This window comes from Drosophila sulfurigaster, chromosome X (genome assembly GCF_023558435.1).
Source record: "Drosophila sulfurigaster albostrigata strain 15112-1811.04 chromosome X, ASM2355843v2, whole genome shotgun sequence".
In the NCBI taxonomy this organism is placed as follows: domain Eukaryota; kingdom Metazoa; phylum Arthropoda; class Insecta; order Diptera; family Drosophilidae; genus Drosophila; species Drosophila sulfurigaster.
In genome coordinates this window covers 5750059-5769516 of record NC_084885.1, presented here as the reverse complement: position 1 = coordinate 5769516, position 19458 = coordinate 5750059, and the positions used below count along the sequence as shown (strand labels likewise).

Genomic DNA, 19458 nt, shown 5'->3' with positions numbered 1-19458 from the left:
AGCGACTTAGCGACTGATGATGATAACAACAGACGACAGCCAAGCTTTGATAAGTCGGCTTTAATAAGCTTAATGCGAATGCGAATGCAAATATAAAATATATATATATGTATGTACGTACATATGTATATACAAATGCAAATGGCTTATCATTTAGAATTTTTCCTTTTGGTTTTTGTTAATTACTCTGGTGCAGTGCACATTTAATATATTATTGCTTGTAGCTGTTATCACGCACTTCAATGCCAGCTGTGTTTTCAGTTCGTTATCAGCTGAGCAGCTGTATGTGGCGCACAATCTACACACAGCGACAGCGACAGCAGCCGATCAAGTGGATCATTTAATTGGAAAAGCCATTGAGGGAAAAACTGCCAATTATATTGTGTGTGTGTGTGTGTGTGTGTGTTTGATGAGTCGTCGCCATTTCGATGATGATGAATAATTGGCGGAAAATCAAGAGATTAAAGCGGGCAGCGCGACTCGAATTCGTCATGACGAAATTTCCATGCGAAAATTGCGCACAGCAATCGTTCTTGTTGTTGTTTTCGTTGTTGTTGTTGTTTACCATCTCGGCATTGATAATGACGTTGCTGCTATCGCGCAGCATTCCAAAGTCAAGCACAACAAACAACACGCACACCCTCTATGGTATTGCACAAAAATATATATTTGCATAAACAAATCGCCTGTCAGTTATTCAATTCTCTCTCTCTCTCTCTCTCTGTTTGCTCAGCGTTTGTCCGTCGTAAACTAGTTTCAATTGGAATTGGAATTTGGACAAAAGAATGGCAAAGTTAGAGGAGGGGGTAAGCTAGAGGGGCACATCTGCAGCAACAGCTTTGTGGAAAGAACAACAACATTGTCAATATAAATTTATATTAAATATCAGGCAAAGCGCAAAGCATTTGACAGGTTTTGTTCTCAGCCATCACATACATACATATATGTACATATATATATACATATATATTCACATTCGCATTCGCATTTACATGCGAGGCACTGAATTGTTGATGCGTGTCAAGAAGCATCGAAAGAGCAGCTCTCGTTTTCGTTTTCGTTCTCTCGTTCTCTTATTCACTCTGCGGATTCAATTGTGCGGGCATTAGTATGATAAATGATATCAGGCTTAGTTCAGTCCGTTATCGGGTTGTCTCCATCTCCTTCTCCCCTCTTGTGTTCCCTACATCACTTCACTTGTTTATTCTCTGCTCTGCATCCTAACCCCAGCTATTTGTGCGTTGTGTGTATGCTTCCTCTGGTCATGGCTTTGGTTTCATTTGCTTTTCGCAGCCATTGATAGCAGGCAACAAAGCGAGTAGGGGAGTAGGGGGGAGAGAGCGAGGGTGGTTCAACAAGTCCTAATTACCACAGAACTGCAAACTCTTTAAAACTCAATATCAAATTTCGCATTCAACTATGATGAACTTTCAACTTAATGAGTTCTCTCTTCATTATTTTCTGTGTAAGTCACGCCAATTAAAATCATTTTGCAACCCTTTTTCTGCACAGATTAGATTTCTATTGAATTTGCACCTTGCGCATAGCTTTTTGCAGACAGTCAGTCAACCCACGCTCTCTCTCTCTCTCTCTCTCTCTCTCTCTGTGAACCCCCTCCTTAACTCTTCTTCATTGTCAATTATGTTATAGTATTTGAATTGATATAAATTGCAGACGGTTTCCGCATGCGAGCATAAACAATAATAAATCGTTGAACTCGCTGCAATGAATTTGAATTGTAATTCAAATACTCTCTCTCTCTCTCTCTCTCTCTCACTCTCTCACTCTCTCACTCTCTTACACTTGACACTTTATTTCCTAGAGATGCGTCTTGGGTTTCTACCAAAATTTGTTGGGCAATCTTTTTAATCTCTTTCGCTGCCACTTCCGGTGGCCAAAAATGCGAGTATATCGAAATGTTCTAAACAAAACGGCCATTAAATTGATTAATAAATTATGCGAGAGAATCATATTCAAGAACACAAATACATACTTATTTTCCGCGTGCCGAAGATTTAATACCTTTTCACAAATTGCTTTTTAAGTGAGGGCAATAAATTATTTCGTTTATATGAGTGAAAATTCAAAATGTTTTGTAGGCAATCGTCATCGATTTGTATGACAAAAAGGCAAATACCCCGATGTGTTAGGGTATTACAAGCAAGCCACATTAAAAATCAGTTAGCGAAGGACGGATAAAGCTTCGATATTTACCGAAAATTTATGCAAAATGCTAAACATAAGCGAAATAAAGCATCCCAAAACATTTCAATTAGCAGATGAGTTATTTTCGGTGTTGTTTTGTATAATTTATGTAAGCTCTCCCCTCCCTCTTCACCTGAGGGTGTGCCCAAAGGTGAGCAAACAAAATCCAATTGATATCAAGTCAGCAAGTCCAGAAGCCAACACAACAGCTTTTGCAACTTTAATTCAAACCAAAAACTAACAACGAACGAAATAATAAAAAAAAAATGAATACAGAGACAAACAAATAAAGTTCAAGGCCAGTTACAAAAGGCGGTAGCAATGATAAAAAAAAAAATTAAGTATACGACGTGTTGTGCTGTGTGTGTATTGTATTTGGGAACAAGAAGCGCCCCACGAATCGAAGGCCAAAAATCATATAAATCAATAAAAATCGAAACCATAGAATACAAAACAAATCACGGCATTATATATTGATTGAAAATTGTGGAAAATCGCAGTAGCAATGACAGCAATGACATTGCTTTATCGCTATGGACAGACAAGACACATTGAGCAGAACAAATAACGAAATTGATTTACAGAATTTTGTTAAACTTGAACTTGCTGCAAGACAGACAGACACACAAAAAACTGAGTGGCTGCCCCATCAAAACGTTTTGCGGAAGTGGTCGGGGCGGGGGCGGGGGCGGGGGTAAAGGAATGTGGCTGATTACCGCAGCTCATTTGGCAGTCAATTAAGGGCATCAGGCCCCATTGAATGGGGTGCGAAAGCAGCTAAAAGCTGATTAGAAGCTGCGCACAGATGATTAATAATAGTACTCGAGTAGACCAAGGATCACGTTGAGTGACTCGAAGATATCCTGCAAAGTAATGATGACGAAATGAACACGTTTCCATTACAGGGTATTAGAGGCCAAACAATGTTTGTGAAATGCCTTTGCTAGCTGGCTTCGGCTGCTGCTCATTAGCATTGGCAATCATTAGCATGGCTTATGTAATCAGCAGGTAACACAAGCAGGCAACTGGCAACTGGTAACAGGTTAACGGTAGGCCGTAGCCGTTGTTCCCAGCACGCCATGCCACACGCATTGCCACAGCACAATTGAGACCAAGTCGAGTCGAGTAGGCTCCAGCTGCAAACTAATTGGCAACATGATTTGTGCCACAGCAACTCGGCGCATTCTTTATCTCTCTCTCTCTCTCTCTCTCTCTCTCTCTCTCTCTCTCTCTCTCTCTCTGTCGTCATATAATTGGCGCAACGGGTGAGAAAGCTGTGAAAGGGCAACACATCATCATCTTGTAATATGCATAAGTATTGCAAAAAACAAAGCTTGACCTCGATAACGCATTGTGGCCATGAACTCTAGAGGGCGCTAATGTAACTTTCTGTCTGTCCGTCTCTTAAAATGTGTCTAACTTATTAAATATAAACATTATTTAACCAAATTTTTGTAGGTAACTTTCTTTCATATAAACGCTCAATCAAGCTAGTTTTTGGATTTAAGTTTAGAGTGGCTTTCGTATGGAAAACTCATACTACTTTCCGTATGTCCGTCTGTTCAAAGTTATCTGACTTAGGTACAAAAAGAGCTATGAAACTTAGCTCTTGCATTTAGCTTCCTCTTCTATAAATGAATTTACACTGTTTTTCAATTAATAGCAATTTCCATCTGTCCGTTTATTAAAATTTATTCAACTTAGCGCAATGTAATTCAAATCTTTTCTATCATTCTCTTAGCTTAAATTCAGCATTTTCCGAATGGAAAGCGACCCCGTTTAAGTCCTTAAAAAAGACGCTACCATTGATGCTACACCGATCGTAAATCCAAAACGAGACCTAGTTAAATGCAATTAGCTAAACGAGGTAACGCTAAAAAGACCTTAACCAATCTCTCTGTTACACACACACACACACATGCTTTCAGGTGTCAGGCAATAAGTCAGCGCTTGAACAGGAGTTGAACGGCAAACAACAACAAAAAAATAAATATATAAAACCATGTGAAACAACGTGATGCGATTGTGTGAGTGTAAGTTTTATGCTTATGTATGACACACTGACGACAGCTGATTAATTTGAAGACAACACAAAACGAACAGCGACATTTTGTTTATCATTTTTTATGTTTCGGGTTTCGGGTTTTTTGAATATTCGTTGTTCGTTCAGCGACACTTGAACGAACAACGAGCTTAATGATGCCTAATGCAAAAGGTTAATGATAACATTTGTTTAATATTTCGCAGCATCAGCAGCAACATGCATTGCGATTGCGAGCTAGAGTGTGAGAGTGTGAGAGTTCAAGACCCCCTTTTGCGCCCCCCAACCAAGAGTGACCCCTTTAACCCAACATTTGTTAAACATGCTGGGGACAAATCAACTTTGACTTGCATGCAGCATTTGCGCCTGCGCAATTGCCCAGACTGGCATCTCTTTCTCTATCTCTGGCATGATTGATGATGCAAAAGTTCACACAAAAAGGCATCCAAAAAAATAATAATAATAAATAAATGAAAAACAAAAGAGCACATGAAAAACGACTCCAATGTTGACGACAATCGCAATGAGGAAGGCGATGCTGATGACGATACCGATGCCGATGCTGATGCTGATGATGACGATGACGATGACAATGTTAATGGCATTGGGCGATAGCAAAGACGATGATGTCGTGTGTGTGTGTGTGTGTGTGTGTGTGTGTGAACCACAGACAAAAAGGAAATTTTACAATGCTTTGTCAACACATTAACTTAGCGACAGAACTGTCAAAATGAGCAATACGTTGAAATATAATATTTAATTTGCTATTCTTGGGAAGAAGTCTATATTTATCTTTTATATATTGTCCAAAAATATACTTCACATAGGAAAAGGTTTATCTTCAAATGAAATATTCCAACTTGTCCAAAAATATACTTCACTTAGGAAAAGTAAAAGGTTTATCTAAAGGTTAAATATTCAAAATATATATTGTCAAAAGTATGGTAAGTAAGTATGGTTTTATTAATAATATATATAGAACTTTTACAATATTTCTTCCAACAAAATGAAAAATAAGAAAGGATTAAGATTAAGATAAGATTTCTTTATCAATTTACTAAATTCCAGCAATTTTCAATTTAAAAAATTGTTTAAACATTTCGTTTGCTAAACTTTGTGTCTGTATAAATGTCAAGTTGCCATTACTTTCGCACGAGTCTTTTGGTTAATATTCTACCCCTTTAACCCCGTCCCCGTCGCCGTAGCTGTCGCTATAATCGAGTATATAACAATGAGCGCTGCAAATAAAACTTCAAATTGTTTTACGTGTTGGCCAAAAAGTGTCAGAGCATTTGGACTGACTGCTGGGTCGCAGTATTTTCTTTAGTGCCACTTCTTTACTTTACGTTTTGTGTTTTCTGCTGTTTTTTTTTGGCGCACATTTTCCCAAATGAAAAATCACGTAGTCCGCGTGTCGAGCATGTGGAGCGACTAAGACGCTCTCTCGCTTGCTCTCTCTCTCTCTCTCTCTCACTCTCTCGGTGTATGTGAAACTGTCATAAAAATGAGATAAACATCTTTTTAACCAAAAAAAAAAAAAATAAAATAAAAACAATGGCAAAAAGGTAGCAACAAAAGCAAAAGCAAAAGCAACAGCAGCTTGAACAGCGTCTGGAGGCGCACAAGCGTGCTTAAGATTTACGGCTTGTTTGGGGCCGGGCTATAAAAATAGTTGAAAACAATTTACTTAGACTTGTGTATAGTAACATAAAGCCGGCAGCTGTTGAGCTGTTGAGCTCTCTCAACAAGCGCTTTTTTATGCGCAAAACATGCAAAAATTTCAAACAAATTAAATGAGTTACATTTCATACGATTTGCGATGCAACAATCGCTGGTCAAGAGTTCAGTGAAGAAGAAAAAAAAAAATACAAAATAAAATATATATACAGATGTATACAGATATACATATGTACATACATATAATGCCCAATCAGTTGAGGCGTTTTGTGGGCGACTCGTAAAAATTTGTTTACTTCGTCTACTTAATGTTGTTAGTGCCATTGTGGCAAATGTCGTGCTGTTGACACACTGCATCTGTGAATGTGTGTGTGTCTGTGTCTGTGTGGGAAGCAAGTGCCGCAAATCCACAAAGTATCTATGTGAGTTACCCCCTTCCCCTCTCTTTGTGTCCATGTGTGTGTGTGCGCCTGTTGAGCTTCGCTACCGATTAAATACCGACCAAAAAGGGTAGAACAGCAGAATCTATTATTACCTTTTTTCTTTGCAGCAATACTGTTCTATTCTTTTATAGTTTAACGAAACTTTTGAACATTTTTCAAAATTATTGTGAGTGCTTAAAAGTTATCTAAAAGTGCATACAATTTTCAAATACTCTTTAGTCAACTAATCATCAATTAACATATACATTAGAATTTTAAAAACATTATTTCTTTTATAAAAATAAAATCCATTAACATTTTTCTTGTCGTATATTTTCCCTATTCTAATTTTGAATATTAAATACTTTTATTAAGCATAAGTTTAGAAATTAAAAAAGTACAGATTTCTAAAATTGCATTCAACTGTTAAGAACAAAATTTCAAAAGATGCAAACATTTAATTTTCATGTTTGTCTTTTATAATTTATATGTAGTCAAAACTTTAAAAATGTTTCTAAATCATTTGTGGGGCTTTCAAAATTTCTAAAAATGCCCAAAATGGGCAAAAAATGGTTAAGAATAATAAAAGCAAGAACATTTCTTTGAAACATTAGTTAAACAAATACAAATATTTACTTTTTATATTTGTCTGTCACAATTTATAATTAGTTAAGACAGTTTGAAGTTTTATTCTAGATTGATTTTGAAAAATTTCACAAAATGGTCAAAATCTAATTAAAAATAATACAAAGATTTTAGTTTCAGTTAACTAAAAATCATTTTAGATTCGTTTTCACTTCATTGCATGTTCTTTATGTTGAACTCTTTCAACAAATACTTGTATTCCCCCTCCACAGGGCACTTTGTAGTCGAGCACTCTCAACGCTTGCGTGTTTGTGATTATTTTCTTTTGGTCGCTTGGATTCTAATGCACATCCTCTCCACAAGCCTTCACAATTGCCTCCCCATTGATACATAGAACGTGGGAATTTCGCAGTGAGTTCAACTTTGGGGTTCAGCCAGAGTTTAGTTTAGCTCCCCAACATCATAATGACGATGATCATTATCAGCAGCAGCAGCAGCAGCAGCAGCCGCAGTCATCGTCATCATCGTAAATTACAATTCGCTCCCCGTCAAGATTTATCGGCAGTGACATTAAGCTCAAGTTATTTATTTATTTATTTCTTTTCGTCTGTTTGCTTTTTTTTATAGCCTGAGAACCATCGTTGGACGGCGGCTGCGCGGCGGCGTCTGCCTAATTTGATTTTTATTGTACTTTTGTACGTTTTTTTTTTTTGATGGTATTCGCCACCTTGCCACAAAGCGATCAATATATTTATGCCACCGCACACATTCTGGTCAATTTGCTACACGTGTGCTAAGCCAAAATGAGTGGGGCAAAAGGCAAAAGGAAGAGCTGAAGAGCTGCATAGAATATATATTTGAGGCCCGCAGCTTTTTGGCAAGCTGCGTAAATTGCAAGTTAATGAGCTCAAGTGGCCAAGAAGCGTTGTCGCTGCCTCTGCGCTCCGCCCAGCGCCTAAATAAAATATAAATTCAAATCAAACAAAAAATTACATGCCCGCATTGTGAGTGCTGAGCGAGTGTGAGGGTGGCAAACAAACAGATATATAGAATACTATAATATAAGTATATAGAGAACCGGATCCAGAGACCCATGCCCATCAATTAAAACTGACAACTGGCGTTTATTACGCGCTCATCAACGCTCACTTAACCCAGAGTTGAGGGAGGGAATTAACAACTCCGTTGAATTGCTTGTTTATTTAACTGTTGCAACTGCAACTGCAGTTAACCGTTGACCTTTTTCAATGCCACCCCCGTTGACAACAGAAAGGGAAATGGAAATAGAAGCAAGTAAGAAAGCTGCAGTCGAGGGTGCTCGAGTGTGCAGTGCAGTATTCATTTTAAAATAAACAAAATTAATATATCGCAACATACTAAAAATATACCAAATACTACACTTGACACAACAAGCATGCCAAATTGCCACAAAAAATACTAAAATTATACCAAACACTATATTTGGTACAATAATACATAAAAAATTCAAATTTATATACGACAAAAAATACTACAAAAATACCGCAATTATATATTTCGTACAGTACTACATTTAAAATATACCAAATTAATATTCCGCAAAAGTACTAAAATATACAAAATACTATTCAAAATATACGATAGAGTGCAAAATATAATATAATAAATATAAATATATATAATATAATATAATAAATATTAAATGTCAGCCTAAGCAAATATATGGGGTCAGAAATGTCTCCTTTAGCCTGTTCCATATTTATAATACCCTTCTACCTCTTGGGTACCGGGTATAAAAGAAGGAAAACTGTACCAGCTAATTGATTCAGCATAATTCGAAAATTTTGGAATTTTCAATATTATCAAGAAACATTATTAGACGCAACCACAAAATGTTTACGCGCTCGCACGATTCCAAGAAAGTTTCCCCCGAAAAGATTTAACTAAACATATGGAGGAAAAGTGTTGAAAATGCGCCTCAGAAAAAAAGAAAAACGCAAAAACGAAACTAAGATCAAAAGCGAAGCAAAATCAAACCAGTTGAACTTCAATCAACAATTAAATATTGTGTTATTTATATAACGAAAAAAAAAAAAAAATGGAAAATGACTCTTACGAATGCAATTGTATCGCAGCTTCAATTTAATTCAAGGTAATTCACTTGTATTAATCGCATAAAACCATTGAATAAACACAATAAATGAATTGTGTAAATTATGTAAATAAATATAATCCGAGCGAACTTAGAGATCTCTGATTCAATGTCAATTGTCAATTGTCAGTTGTTGTCAATTACAAATTACAAAAGTCGGAGCTTATATTAACAATAATCTGCTTAGACACATATGGAGCAAGGCGCTGATAAGGAAAGGTTTGCAAGTGAAATGAATTTAATTGAATTTCCCATTTTCCCATTTGCCACGGGAAATTAAATAGAAAATGAAAAGTAGAAGAAATCGTAACACGCAAATGAAATCGAAACCAAAAATCAACTTGAAAATGAAAAAAAAAAAAACATAACAAATGCACAGCTAATGCTGGGAGGTCCGGGGAGGGTGAGGGGCTGAGGTTGGGTTGGGTGAAAAGGGTCGCCATGAAAATTGAAAATTGTCAAAAAGACGAGCAACAAGCTGATGATGACGATGACGATGAGACGAAGACAGCGCGAACAACAAATTAATCAATGTAACTGCAACGACGAATGCACCGAAGAATGAAATAATAAAGACAAGAAGAAGAAGAAGAAGAAGAAGAAGGGAAAAAAGCACAAGCCAAACAATTTGTTGTTGTAAACTGCAGGTGAAGGTGAAGGGAGGGAAGAGGTATAGAAATCATCTTTGGCGTCTTCTGCGCTGCGTTTCAATTTAATTTGCTGCGTCGTTGTCCCCATCTCATTCACTTTCTCGACATCTCTCTCTCTCTCTTTCGCTCTTTCTGCGTGTGGCCCAAAAGACTTTCGTTTTCTTCTTAGTTGTTGTTTTAGTTTAAATCATTAAATCTTCTGCTTGTTGTGCACTGTGTGTGTGTGTGTTGACTATTTGTTGTCTGTTTCTGTATCTGCTATTTGTTGTTGTTGTTGTTGTTGTTTTTGTTGTTGTTGTTTTTGTTGTGAGTTGCTATTGCAGCTAGTGCAGTTCGCATTTGGTAAATGGGAATAGTTATGTAGTTGGTTAGATGCTCGAAGTTGGCGATTCGCTTTCACTGCGAGAGTCTCTTCGACCCGTCGAATGCACATTTCCTTTATACCCTTGGGAATTCAACAACAACAAGAAACTTCATAAAACTGAGCAACTAGAGGGAGGCTTGAAATTTATGGACAACTCTTTGGATATCAATTTCCAAAGGCAACCGATTCTTTTTACTAAACATAAACATAAAAGTAAAGTAAGTTTTTTTATACAGCGTATGAAATTATATTTTAAGCATTAATGGACATTTTAAGAAAGTCTAATAACAATTATTTTAATATTAATTTAATAAAATTTTGTTTACAATTATTTTCTTTTTTTTTCAAACAAGTTTTTAATACAAATTCAAATTTAAAATTATGACAATCGGACATTTTTGATTACAAAAATTAAGAAAATTTCATGAAAGTCGTCTAAATAACTACGTTAATAATACAAAATAAGAAAAAAGTCGAAATTTTTTAAAATTTCATTATAAGATACTTTTATTTTATAAGTTTTTGAAAAAATAGTACAACATTAAAATTCTTGTTTGCAATCAGTTTAATTAAACGTAACCTTTTAAAATAAAAAATCAAATTCTTGCAATCCCAAATAAACTTGATCATTTATTTACTCTTAAGGAATATCTCAGAGAATTGGCCCATCTGAACAGGGTATGTGCTAGTCTAGCACAACAATTTCTCACTCTCTTATTTTCAGTGTTTATTGACTCTTTGCTTTGCTTCTTGTTGTCGCTTAATTTCGGTTGTTGTAATTGCAGTACTGCGTGTGTTTAGCCGCGTATCTAACAACAACTAAACACAATCTACAAACAAACACACACATACACACACATACACACACACACGAGAGAATAGCATACTGATGCATTTTTGTTAGTATGTTATTTAGGGCTAAAAAGTTTGTCGATTCGATTTCTGCTTCTTACAATTTCTCGGGGATCGTTTTGTCAAGTCGTCAAGTGACAACAGATGACGCAACTTTCCCAAAACCAAAAACAACAGCAACAACAACACGAAAAAAAAAACCAAATAAAATAAAACAACATCACAACAACTTGGCAATGGTTTCTATTTATGCATGTGTATGTGTTATGTTGCCTGCTTCCTCCGATTGTTGCCGTTGTTGCCGTTGTTGTCGATATTGTCGATGTTGTTGTTGTTGTTGCTGTGTTGCCCGCTCAATTTCCATTTTGAAAATAACTCAATTTGCTGTCAACGTCAGGCGTATTCAGTTCGTATTCATGTTTTGTTCCTCGCTGTCTCCCCAAATTTCAATTGAGTTCAGTTGAGTTAAGTTGAGTTGAGTTGAGTTCCTGTTTCTTCTTTGCAGGTCCCCTGCCTGCTGTTTCATCAGCTACATCAGGGTAAACAAGAACAATTCTAGCAACAAGATCCATAAGGAGTTTTGTTTGAATATTGAACACACACACACACACATCAACACTAACACACATGTGGGTGCAACTATGCATCCGTGAGGCAACAAATGCCAAACATGTGTTGCAAACGTGGAGAGACATGTCAAGCGATACTTTTGATGTAAATACACAAACACACATGCATCCCATCCCATTACTAAATACGTGCTCAAACTTTATCAACATCAAAAATTGCATATCTGAACAGAGTCCCGAAATAAACTAATTACGATTTGCCATTTAATAAAGATTCTTGCAGCTTGAAAGCTTTTTAAATAGACTCGTCGATTATCACATCGATTCCAAAGCTGCCTTGACCGCATACGAAAACTATATTTAAATTTTTATTGAACCAAAATCATCGAGCTAAGCGGAACAAGGACATTTTATTTTCATTCTGTATTTTTTTTTTTTTTGCCTACCAAATATTTGCACATTAATTATGAATCGCTCGACAAATTCAGTTTCGTATTGCACTTGTTTGTTGTCACTATAATTGAACTCCACCTCGACACCTCCTCTGAATAATGAAGGTTTTTCTTTAAATATGCAATACAATTAAAAATTTAAAGCAAGTTTGTTAACTCAACCTCAATCAAATAGTTCAAAGAGATTATTTATGCTTCAAAAAGATTAAATTTAAAGGCATCTTTCTGTAAATCTCTTTTTAACTTTATAGTAATGGAATGAAAATTATTATTTCCATCTGCAATTTAATATTGATTAATAGAAAACTTTCTGCAAATTTAATTTTCAAATATGCAACTTTATATTTATCGTAACAAAATAGGAAATCTTTAATTTCTAAGATTTACAAGTATTAATAAAATGTATGAAAAGAAATTCTTATGCTAATTACTTCAAATTAAATTCCACTTTGTCTTGATAATCTTATAGAATCTTTTGACAGATTTGAAGTCTAACTAAATTCTATAATATAGATCAATAGAAAACATTTTTCAACTCTGTATTTATCTGAACAAAATAGGAAATCATGACAGAATCTATAGTAATTACAATAATTTTCAATATCAAGAAGTATTTATAAAATGGATCGATATCTTTCTGCTAATAACTTCAAGCTTCAACTTCAACTTTATCTGTGCCATCTCATAGAATCTTTAGTATCTATAGTATTTAGGATCAACTAAAATAAATATACATATAGATCAATAGATCGTATAGCACTATCGTAGATTTAGCAACCTTCATAGATGCAAAGCCGACTGCAATTTGGTCAAGAGGCACAAAGACTGTTGTTTTTTTTTTTGCTTTTGGAAAGGTGGAGTGTAAAATTACTGCACATTGTTGCTCAGGGCTCCAAATGTTGGAGCCATGTAATGCGAGTGCTACGTATGTTTTATTCGGTTACTTTTTATGGTACTTGACTTTATGAATATGCAGTTGTGTCTGTGTGTTGCTCAAGTTCAAATTGAAAGCGGCGCACTTGATACAATTTGATTTTGGGCCTGGCACTAAAATAGGGCTTCGTTTGGACTGAGACTCGTGTCGACGTCTTCTTCTTCTTCTTCTTGTTCTTCTTAGCCAGCGGCCACAATTTGAGCTCGTCTTGGGTTTCGGTTCGGTTCGATTCGATTCTGGTTCGCAGGAGGGCGGAGAAAAGCGGCAACTTAAAGGGTCGAGGCTCCACAACAAAATATAAAAAACAAAAACAAAAACAAAATGCAGCACACCAAACAAATGCTTGGATTCTTTTTTATCGGCCATTTCAACTTCTACCTTCTTGCCTCAGTCTCAGTCTCTGCCTCTTTTTCTTCTTCTTCTTTTGCTTGCAACTCCTGTCGTTCTTGTTTCTTGTGCACAAAGTACAAATAGTTCCAGGAACCGCGAATCAAAAAAATTTAAATGCAACCGCCGCGTGTTGAATTTTTAATAAATGTGCAATGCACGCCGCGTGATTTGGTTGCAAGAACCCCAAAAGAACAGGAACCACAAAAACACAAAAAACAAAAACACAATCGAGAAAAGAAATTACAATAATAAATAAATAAAATGCAGGCGTGTGTGGCAATTAAAAAAGAGAAGCACGAAACGACCGAGTGAGCGGAACAAACATGCAGCTAATTGTGAGGCAACATGAAAAGGATCAACACTGGAAATATTCAATATTGGAAATGGCACAGGAATGGAATGCGCAATTGGAGTGCGTGCGAAATGCATTCGTCACTCTCTTTCAATTTCCTGCATGTTCCACTTCCATTGTTTCTAATTCGCATTCGCAAGCGCAATGCGCGCATCAAATACAATCAGCAATTAAATTGTTATTTTACCTTCTTATTCTTTTGTTGCTTGGTACGACCACTTCTATCCTCTTTCAGCACTTTTATCACACTCTTTCACTATCGCGATCGCAAAACGATGGATGATTTTTTCAATTCTTCTTATTTGGGTTTTTGCATTTGTTTTTGTATTTGCATTTGCAGTTGTTGTGAAGATGAAGTCACTGCACTTTTGTTTTGCCAGTTGTTGCCGTTTGTTCTTTTGTTGCTTTTTACTTTTCGCTAAAAATGGACAACAATTGTTGCTTTTGTTTTTTTTTTATTTCCTTTTTTTTTGTTTTTGTTGCCCGCTTAGAAAATTTGCAAGCGCCGCATAGCTTTTGTTTTGTTTTCTTTTCGCTTGACTTTTAGCATGCACTTGTTGCTCTCTCTCTATTGGCGCCGTTGCTTCGCTTCGCTTTTCGTTGCTGTCGGCAAGGAGCAAAAAATCCGCGAATTGAGCGCAAAATCCACAATAATAAAAAAAATATAAACACACAATTTTTTTATATTTTGTATAATATTCACACACGCGTTAAGTACTTGTTGTCAAATACTTTTAAAAACCAAAAAAAAATTGTAAAAATAAATTCAATTGATAGCCAATTGCATGTTTGCCATTGTTGCACATTCAAATGTAAAACGTTCGTGTTTGGATTCGAAAATAATTTGTGAGCAAAAATGCACAGCGACCCGCACGTCTTTACACTTCGACTTCAGAATTAACACTGTTCTGTTGAATTAACAGCGTACTGTTAGTTAACCGAATCTGTTGCGCACTCATTTGAGCTGCTTTGCACTCAAATGAGCTGTTATGTTAACTTAACATTGGCGCTCTTGGCGCGAATTCAAATTTCAAATTTATATTCAAATTTAATTTACAAAATCTCATTTATTTACACTAAATAAAGAAAGTAAATAAAAAATATAATTATATCCTTTTTTTTTTGCATTGATTATATGTTTCTATATTTAATTTATATAATTTTTATATATTTTTAGTATTTTGTATTGCGGCGCGCTGTTGTAAAATTAACAGAGTGCAACAGGCATCTCTGCAATGTAAACAAGCATTTAACAAGTTCGCTTATTGTATTTGTCCAAAAAGTATTTCTACGCATTTATTGAACATTTTTGTTTATTGTTCTACGCTTCATGCATGTTTGCATTTTTTTGCGAGTGGGAAGTGCACTAAAGAATCAACATAATGCTTGACTGACTGACTGCCAATAATGCTTTCAGGTTGCGCACAACTGGTTACCACTGTGGCGGAGAGATCGAATTTTTATGAATGAATACTACACACTGTCGGGTTAACAGCGCGAGAGAGTGCTCAAAAGAGAGCGGTAGAGAGAGAGAGAGAGAGAGCAGTCAGGTCAAAGCGCAGATTAAATGAGAGCGGCACAAGCACTACCATGATACAATTATACAAGGTAGTCCCGTCCATGATACAATTATAGAAGGTAGTCTCGTCGGAAAAAGCACAACCTCTATAATCATACCAATGAGTGCGAGTGAAAGAGTCTCAGCACAGCAGTGTGAGCGAGACGACAATGAAATGCGCATTAACCCTTAGACGATGATATCAATATTTACAAATTTTGAAGCTGATATTTATGTCTCCTTGACATATTTTTAAAATATAAATTGGTAATGAACAATATTAATAATATATATGAGAATTCTCTAATTCTCTAAATGTTTTAAATCTATCCGTGTCTACGGCATACATTGTAAAATGTCATTTTGCACAAGGGTTAATTGCAGAAAAAAAATTCGTCCGCAGACAACCTCTTGCGTCGAAAAACGAATGCGTACTGACGAAAGCTTTTGCCGACGAGACTACCTTCTATAATTGTATCATGATGAGCACTACGATCGATTGGGAGAGTCGTGCAAATGCAGATGCGCTTCCCTCCATCGTTCATTTCACGCAATTGGAAACGAAGGCATGCAAATTGTCATATGCCATTCCAATGACATTTGAGGGCGCTCTATTTGGAGTAGTATTTTTGTTTTTGCAATTTAGTTGCAATAAAAAGAGGGGGAGACTGAATGCTTAATATTCTGGGGCTTGATTAGTGTGTGCTCAGCACAATGGAGTTATATGCTATACAAGGGCAAACATACACTCATTTCAAAGAATTCTTCTGAAGCCGTGACGCAAAAAAACAACACAAAAAGGTTTTTTTTGCCCATTCAAATCGCAAATGGTAAACACAAAAGCAGCAATTGGGTATTGGGGACTTGGTTGGCCTGAAGACGCCGTCGATAAGTTGTTGCGGTTCCGTTTTTCTTTTCTGTTTTCATTCTTTATAATTTTTTGTTTTTTTTTTTGTTTCAGATTGAGATCGGCGCAGTGCATGACGCACCCGCATACGTTTGGCATGAGCGGGAGTGAGAGAGTGTTTGAGCTGGAACTGGAACTAGAGCTGAAGTGCGACAGCGACAGCGACGCCGACAGCAACAGCAACGGCGGCTTAGCGAGATGGCGTTAGCTGATTGAGAACAATAGCGGCGCACCGGAAATTATTGCATCTGTTGTTTTGTGCTGTTGTCGTTGTCGCTGCACATCTCCAACTCGCCCCTGCTTCTCCTTTCCAATTGCTGGCTACGACTACTGTCTTCTCTATTGCACACATGTTCGTCTCTGCCAATCGCATGAATGTGTCTGGGTTTGTGTGCGAGTGTGTGTGTGTGTTTGTATATTACTCGCATTTTGTTTTGCTTTTGCGCTTTGTATTTGCTTTGCAGCTCTGCTGGCTACACTTGAATTGTTTTCAGTCTGCCTTTTGTGCGCAGCCTTTCTGCTGAAATTTTCAATTGCTGGCAAAAAAAAGACGAAATAAAAAAAAGGAAACAAGGAAAAAGAAATAAACAGAACCCAGAGCGCACTTGAGCGACAAACAGCGACGCCTGCGCAGAGGCGTTGACAGCAGCGACGGCGACGGCAACGGCGACGGTGGCGACGACGACTTCGACAGCAACACACAAGTGCAAAGTGCAACTGTCGCCCTTTAACGTACACACAACAGAGATAACAGTCTGCTATGCTAATTCCATTGCGAATACAGCGGATGCTGTGAGCAGCTGTTACCGGGCTGTTGTCTGTTGTTGTTAACAGCAACAGCAACAGCGGAAGCCATTGCGCATGCCTTGCGAATGCTGTGCGCCTGTTACACGCACTAGCGCAGTGTGTGTGTGCGTTGCGTGTGTGTGCGCATGTGTGTGTGTGCGTGTGTTTGCTTGTGGCGACTACAGGTGCATCTCTGAGCAACCGAGTGATAAGCTCTGCAACAGAGCGTTGCGCTTGTGCAACACAACAATGCAACTGCTCAGTTTCGGTTTCAGTTTTCATTTCAGTTGCAGACGCGAACTTCGAACTTCAAATATGTGCTCAGAGCATTGTGTGGCACACACAACAACAAAAAAAAAAAAAAGGTAAGAAGTCGAGATACAAAACTTGCAGCAAATATTTCAACTCAACGCAACTTCATTCATGTAATTTCGCTTTTTATTTGTCTGCCACTGCATGTGAATCTTGGAACATTTCTTCCGACTCGTTTTTTTCGTTTTTGTTGTTGTTGGAAAATTAAAGATAATTATGATTGCCAACACAGAAGAAGAAGAAGGAAGACAAAAAGCGAACCAAAGAGACGTACTTGAAGTTGCCACACAGAGCATAATCATTCATGCAGCAGGCTGTTGTATTTGTATCTGTGAGATACGCAGCTCACAAATGATTATGATAAAAAGCAGCAGCCGCAAAAAAATAAAAAGTAAAAAAAAAAACAACTACAAGAACATCATCAGAACAGGTAAGAACATCGCATTGCCATGTTTTTATGTTTTGTGTTTTTATTCTTTGTTGATATCCCACCATAAGCATATAAATTGAATCGAAAATAAACGCACAAAGAAGCGAGAGACAGGAGACTCTCCACATGAACCGATGAACTGGCGCTGATAACAGCAAAAAAAAATAAAACCAAAGCGAGGCTAAGGCCAAGACAACACACACACAGACGAACACACTCCAATTTAGCCGGTCAAAGAAATTAAGAAAAATCAAACAGGTTTCTGCCACACAGCCACAAATTTTCCCGAAGCTGCTTCAAAGACAGCCGCATTACCACAAAGAACACAAGCAACATTGGGGCACACACACACACACACACACACACAGACAACAGACAACACACCACAGAAATGAAAACCTCGAAGGAAGCACGAGAAGCAGGTAGGACAACTGATGATTTTGTAATTAGAAAATTAACAAGTCATTGCTCAATTGGTCGGAGGAAAAGTGAAGAGCTGAGATTTTTCCCAGCGAAGCAACCAACAACTATGTATGTATATAATGACAACCCCCAGTACCACAAAGTGCAGCCCCTCTAGTCAACCCCTGGCAATAACCCAACAAAAACCGCAGATAAATCAAAGTGCCAACAAAATTACAACGCAAGCGCTTTACAAGCGAGCGTGCTCGGCAATGAAATACTCGCTAGCAAAAAAAGAAATAGAAGGAAGTAGCTGAGAATTTAAAGTTGTCTGTAAATTAAAAAAAAATCTGTAAAGAATTGTATTTCAATGAAATTATTAATTGATGGAATAAATAATGAATTTACATTTAAAATTAAAATTGGAAATAACTGGCAATAATATTAAGGATAAATAGATAGTTGTTGTACTCAAAAATATTTCAAATGCGATTATAATGATAAAATATAGTTTATTGTCATAAACTAAGAGATTTCCAAGTATTTCATATTAAAATTTGAAGAAATTTCAAACAAATACGTTAAGAAGTTTTTCTTATTAAATATAGCAGATTTTCAAATATTTTATATTAAAATTTCAAAGAATATTAAGAAGTTATTCTTATTAATGAATTTCGCTTTACTTGCTAAGTGGTAGAAATAGTTGTCGAGTCTATTCAAATATTTAAAAATATGTTTGGCTTATTAAAATTTTAAAAATGAATGCAAGTATTTTATTTAATTTCTTATTGTACAAGTTTTCGAAGAATAAATCTGTATTTGCAATACTATAATATTTGCCTAATTACCAAAATAATACTGAAATTACAATCCAAATTTGCAAAATCTTTCTCAAAAGTAGTGAAGAAAAGCAAATGAAAGTGTTACCAACACGGTCGCAAACACATCAGACTCTTTTGGCACGCTCTTATCAAAAAACATTATAATAATGAATGAAGCATTGTGTGAATGGATTCGCTAGAGAACAGCTCAGAGATAGATAGAGAGTTACCTGGTTGGGTTTTGGTTTTGGGTTGCTTTGTGAAACAATACGGGCTAAATGCGTCACACACACCGCACAACACATGCCACAAACTATGCGTGTGTGTGTTGTGTGTGTGTGTGTGTGTGTTGTGTGTGTGAACTAAGGACTAAAGGACTGTTGACAGCCCATGCGCTTTGGCTGTCAATTGTGGCGTATTTGATTTGAATCGATTCGATTCGTTTTGCAGGTAAACAAACACTCGACACAAAAGAAGCACTCACATTTGATGACCTGTTGCTCGCTTCCTTCCTCGTGTCTGTGTGTGTGTGTGTGAGTGAGTGTGGGACTGTGTGTGTGTGTGTGTGTGAAGCGTGTGCTAAATATGCGTGCTATGACCAGGTCCATGAATTGGTAA

The 19458-nt window shown here is 36.7% G+C and overlaps 1 protein-coding gene and 2 long non-coding RNA genes across 4 annotated transcripts in view; 1 reads left to right on the top strand and 2 right to left on the bottom strand.

The window, feature by feature from the left end:
* LOC133848723 (uncharacterized) overlaps nt 1–19458 on the bottom strand; it is a 157119-nt gene that overhangs the window by 46493 nt on the left and 91168 nt on the right. The gene's annotated exons all lie outside the window — the stretch shown is intronic.
* On the bottom strand, nt 142–2111 carry LOC133848418 (uncharacterized). The gene is made up of 3 exons (XR_009895263.1): nt 1994–2111; nt 1804–1921; nt 142–1720 (listed from the first exon to the last, which is right to left on the bottom strand). It is a non-coding gene; the product is annotated as an uncharacterized LOC133848418 (long non-coding RNA).
* LOC133848986 (uncharacterized) lies at nt 15712–18307 on the top strand. Its single transcript, XR_009895315.1, has 3 exons — nt 15712–15805; nt 16144–18039; nt 18107–18307. It is a non-coding gene; the product is annotated as an uncharacterized LOC133848986 (long non-coding RNA).